The sequence below is a fragment of the Microcaecilia unicolor genome, chromosome 7 (assembly GCF_901765095.1).
Source record: "Microcaecilia unicolor chromosome 7, aMicUni1.1, whole genome shotgun sequence".
Lineage (NCBI taxonomy): Eukaryota > Metazoa > Chordata > Amphibia > Gymnophiona > Siphonopidae > Microcaecilia > Microcaecilia unicolor.
Window position 1 is genome coordinate 47032901 of NC_044037.1, and position 5811 is coordinate 47038711.

General features: G+C 43.9%; 1 long non-coding RNA gene across 1 annotated transcript; it reads left to right on the forward strand.

Annotated features, from left to right (window-relative positions):
* The first annotated feature begins 593 nt into the window (after nucleotides 1-593).
* LOC115474963 lies at nucleotides 594-5567 on the forward strand. Its single transcript, XR_003942949.1, has 3 exons — nucleotides 594-685; nucleotides 3479-3480; nucleotides 5557-5567. It is a non-coding gene; the product is annotated as an uncharacterized LOC115474963 (long non-coding RNA).
* The last annotated feature ends 244 nt before the right edge of the window (nucleotides 5568-5811 follow it).

The following is a 5811-nucleotide window of genomic DNA, read 5'->3' on the forward strand; positions in this document are numbered from 1 at the left end:
TTTTAGACGTTTTTCTGTTTTGAACATGATCCCGCTGGTCTTCCAATATTAATCCATGGTCAAGAATCACCCTGGGATATTTCACCATAGGGAACAAATCTACTGCCCAAACATCCCAGTCAAGAGGTATCTGAGTAGTTAAAGGGTTAGGCTGGTACTGAAACTTCTAGTAGCTCTACTAGTTAAAAGAAGTGCTATTGGGGCGCCGAAGACTGGAGGAGTGGCCTAGTGGTTAGATCACCAGGCTAATAACCAGTAAAGCCAGGTTTAAATCCCACTGCTGTTCTTTGTGATCTTGAGCAAGTCATCTCTCATTGCCTCAGATACAAAATTAGATTGTAAGCTCTGTGGGCTAAATGTAACTCATCATGTGCTACTACTAAAAAAAAAATGGCTGAGCTAAATACCAAATGAATATTGTGTAAACTTCAAAACTTTCTAGATCTTGGAGAGTTCTGCAGGATTCCTTCACCAAAATGGGAGACTTCAGCTGGCGGGGGTTGGGGTCCTCCACCAGCAAAGGTAGGCAATGGCGGGCAGGCCACAGTTGTTGGAGGTGGTTCTGGCGGCGGTGGGGGGTGTCGGCAATGGCGGGCGGCATCGGCAATGTCGGCGGGGGGGCTAAAATGTGCCCCCTCACCTCGGCTTGGACCCCCCTAACGGTGAAGTCCAGATACGTCCCTGGGTTAAAGCCTCTGTACCAACATCATTTTGTCTCTAAATGGCTAAACTTCTATACTATACTGCCCTGCTAAGCAAGAACACTACATCTGCAGTAAATCCCATTTTCTAAACATCCATTTGCCAACTCGACAATATATTTTGTTTCCAAAGGGAGGGACATTAACCAATAGTCAGTTCACCTGGCTCCTCCCACTCTTTCCCTCCCGCTGCACCTCCTGAACCCCCCAAAGTGCCTCCTCCTACCCTGCCCACCCTCCCAAACAGAAACATCTTCACTGATCCCAGACCCCCCCCCCCCTCACCAGGTGTCTGCTGTTATGTCTGGCGGGGATCTCCAAGCCCCACCAGCTGAAGAGACTCTTACTGGATGTCTGCTGTCAGTGGCACTTTCTATCGGCTGCTACCCCTGTGCCAGACTCCCCTTGCCCCCCACGCATGCATGATAACTGAACAAGTGTGAGACAGGAGTGCCTCCCTACACACACTCATGTGCTCAGATTTTGCAAAACTGAGCATTCACAGGGAGGTACCTGCCCCGTGCATGCTCAGTTTTTATGCCTGTGTGGGGGCAGGGGAGTTTTCAGTTATCTGATAATGGGTCAGTCCCATTTAGAGCAGATAATCAAGACTCTACTGTAGTTGCACAGGATCCCCTACTGTCCTGTCAATTAGAAACCAAAGATGGAATGCATACAGATGAACAAACAGAGGTGCTTCCCAAGGCCAGGGTGAATCAGTATGTCAATGCCAACAGAGTTTGCCTCTCTTCTGTGACCTAAGGTCCATATTTGATTTCTGTCACATTGCCATCAAGGCAAACACCAGCACCCCTCATTGCTCCATCACTATCTGGAATGCTTTAGGGGCCATTGTTTTAGTCCCTCAGGAGCATGGTAGACTAGGATCCTCATCCAGTGATTCCTCCACTAGAGATTTTGCAATCCCAGAGAGAGGAGGTGACCTGATTAATAAGGGGCCCCAGCTCCCCATGGTGGAAAAGACAGATTACTGAAGCATCATCACATTCTAAGGGCGTGAGCTCCTCTTCCTCTGGGATGAGGCTACCTAGAGGAGAGATTCCCCTGTCCTCCTCAGGCATTTTTCAGTCCTCATTCACAGAAAAGGTAGGCAGAGGACCCCCAAGACCCCTCTTCAAGGACATCTGAGTTTTTTTAGTGCTTCAAATCCCATAGGGAAGGATCTCATGAACCCTCAGGCTTCTGTTCTGGGCCACTGACAGCTCAGGCATCTGCACTGCCACCAGGGCCCTTTGAATGCACCTTGAGAGCTCAGTTATCAACTGCTGTGAGAAAAAAAATAACTGGATTCCCTGCAAAGCCTAGCTCTGCAGAGGGAACAGATGGCTTTGTTGGGAGGGGAGGTCCTCCATGTCAGGCTGCGTGGAAAAGACACGACTCACATCCAAAATGGCTACCATTTCTCCCAGCAGGAGAGCCACATGAAGAGCAGCAGGTGCAGACTCAACCCTTTCAGTGCACTCCCCGTGGACCACTGATTCACCTCCCTGCACCTCTAAGATCCACAATGTAATCTCCTCATCTCAAGCTGAGCAGAAAGTTCCAGCTATGCTGCTGATGTGGTGCTTCCACATAATCAAGAGTCCTGGCCTTTCTTGGACATGCTGCCAAAGTCTGTGCTGGACTTTACTTCCCTTACTGACCTCGGCCTTAACCAAACCAGCACCCAGAGCCTGTAGCGCACTTGGAGATGACACAGAAATGCTAAAGATCTCTCTTGGTTATTAGACCTTTCTCTCCCTGATTCTTTCTACCTTTCTTTTTTTTAACAAGTTCATTAAAACAGTGCTTCTCAACTCAGTGCTCAGGGCACATCCAGCTGGTCGGGTTTTCAGGATATCCACAAGGAGGCAGTGCATGCAAATCTATCTCGTGCAAATTTATTGTGAATATCCTGAAAATCCGACCAGCTGGGTGTATTCCATGGACTGGGTTGAGAAGCACTTCTAAAGAAGAGACAGAACAGGAGAAAGGAGGGAAAACAGAGAGATGAGAGGGAAAAAGAGAGAGAAAGAGAAGGGAAAGAGAGGAGATCCTGGAACCACCTTAGGGGTTACTACTCCTACTCCTCGCCCGATCAGGGGCCGGCCAAGATGCAATCTCTAGGTGCCATGGTGACCTGGCATTGAGGGTTTGTCTTGTCAAGCCCTGATCTACGTAGTCCCAATCACCATCCCCCCCACAGAAACAGTCATACTTAAATATCCCTTCATCATTCCCTACACACAGCTACATATCCCCTCCCTCCTCAGGGCATTTCCTGTCCTCCCGCATATTCATATCTATGTACCTCAGATCATCCTTCCCCATACCCGTTCATCCCTCCACACACCCCTACACCTACGCTGCCCTGGTCATGCATACACACCCCGAAACATACATTTTCTATTCCATATTCATCTATACACTAATGTCTGCTCCCACACAACTACACATCCATGCTCATCCCCACATACCCACAGATACAAACATACCATTGCTTACCACTGTTACATTTGTATCCCACATTTTCCCACCTATTTGCAGGCTCAATGTGGCTTACATAGTCCCGTAGAGGCGATCGTTGATACTGGTATGAACAAATACAGGGTGAGGTTATGGTAGAATCAAGTTCATGTGTGACAGACACATTGGGGGATCATAAGGAGGAAGAGTTAAGTTATGTCCAGTATGAGCTTTGGTTTTGTTGAGTTGCAGGGTTAAGGCATTTAGGCTGGATCGTTAGGGTATGCCTTTTTGAAGAGGTTAGTTTTTAGTAGTTTCCGGAAGTTTAGGTGGTCATATGCCAGGGAATATTTTTCCAGCGTAAATTTCCCTGTAAATGTTTAATCCAATTAGAAAACATAAGTTATGTCTTTTATGAGTCTTCCCAGTTGGGGTTCTTTTTGGATTCTAGGGGTATGCTGTGCAAGATTGTATGAACGGCTTCAGGGATTCTAGACAATTTTGCTTGGTTAATGAGAGTTGTCATTTTTATTTTCTCTTTTTCTTTTCTTTTTGTTTACATTTTTTATTTATAGAATTTTAACATAATCATGTTAACATGCTAACAGAAATAGTTGGAAAAAAAAAACAATTAAGAAAAAACTCATGCAAACAAGAACATTTAAATAAAATATGAAGAAACAATCTAAATCCTTGAAATTTTCCACCTTAGACCGGGGCGGAGTAATTACATGTTGGAGACCAATAAAGAAGTAACAAAACTATTGATGGAATCAGCTTAACAGCATCTATACTTCCTTAACTTATAATCTCACTAAATATCAACAATAGGCTGAGCGGTATCTCTATCTCCTTCATAATATCCAGAAAAGAACACAATTGTTTTGGGAGAAAGAATATACTGTATATTGTGCTTTCATATATCTCACCAAGCATTTACAAGGATAGCGATGGAGAAAAGATGCACCTAAGGAAATAGTTTATTGACGCTTGGCTAAAAATAGCTTACATCTTTCCTGAGTGGCACTCACCACATCAGGATATATCCATATTCTTTGTTCCAATAATTAATTAATTGGATTTCTAAAGTAAAGTCTCAGAATAGCATTCAAATCCTGTTCAAAACCAAGCTCACTAATAAAGTGTCTCTCTCTTGTATTTCCTCAGAAGAAGACTCTAAGAGACCCTTTTACAAAAGAGTGGCAAGCCTACCCAAGGCTTGCTGTGAGGCAATTCAGCTCTACTGTGGTAGTTCTGACCCCCCACCATGCGCTAGAATATATTTTTGTATTTTATAGTGCTGGGGGCATGCCTGGTGGTAAACCAAGTTACCACAGGAGCCCTTATCACCTCCTAAATAGGAGGCAGTAAGGGCTCCCCCAGGAAATGGCCACACGGCAAGTGTTTAACTTACCACACCGCCATTTCCTACATAAGTACTTAAGTACATAAGTATTGCCATACTGGGAAAGACCAAAGGTCCATCAAGCCCAGCATCCTATTTCCAACAGTGGCCAGTCCAGGTCACAAATACCTGGCAAGATCCAAAAAAGTACAAAACATGTTATACTTCTTATCCCAGAAATAAGCAGTGGGTTTTCCTCAAGTCCATTTTAATAATGGTCTATGGACTTGGAAGCCGTCCAAACCTTTTTTTTAAACCCCACTAAGCTCACCACCTTTACCACTTTCTCTGGCAACGACTTTCAGAGTTTAATTACACGTTGAGTAAACAAATATTTTCTCTGAATCATTTTAAATTTACTACTTTGTAGCTTCATTGCGTGCCCCCTAGTCCTAGTATTTTTGGAAAGAGTAAATAAGCGATCCACATCTACCCTTTCCACTCCACTCATTATTTTATAGACCTCTATCATATTTCCCCTCAGCCGTCTTATCTCCAAGCTGAAGAGCCCTAGTCACATTAGCCTTTCCTCATAAGGAAGTCATCCCATCCCCTTTATAATTTTTGTCGCCCTTCTATGTACCTTTTCTAATTCCACTATATCTTTTTTGAGATGTATTTTTATTTTATTTTTGTTACATTTGTACCCCACGCTTTCCCACTCATGGCAGCTCAATGCGGCTTACATATTGTATACAGGTACTTATTTGTACCTGCGGCAACCAGAATTGAACACAATATGCGATATCCTTTTTTTTTAATTTAAAGCCTTTTACTGGTGGTGGTAAAAGGGGGCCTCAGCACACAGCAAACCCACATGCAGATGCCACCGCTGGACCCCTTTTACCACCGCTTTGTAAAAGGAGCCCTAACATTGCTGAAAAATCAAGAGCTTGTTGACTATAACCAACATTTCTGTCTCTTCTTTGAAGAGGAAAGCTGTTTCTCCCATCCCAAAAGCTTGTACCAAAATGTTTTTCCGAGTAGTTATTGGAGTTTGTCCATACACTTTTGGAAAATGTAATATCCTCACATTCAAATGATTTTCAACTTGCTCCAATTTTCCTATATATATTTTTTAATCTTTAACCAGTGCACTAATAGCAGACCGGTTCTCCTTAATCTTCTTTTCAGCTACCTGAAATTTCTGCTGAAATTTTTGGGTAGTAGTCTCTTGCTTCTGAGGCAATGCTCCCACTGTATTTACCAATAAGGATAAATCCAAAGAACACTTAGGGC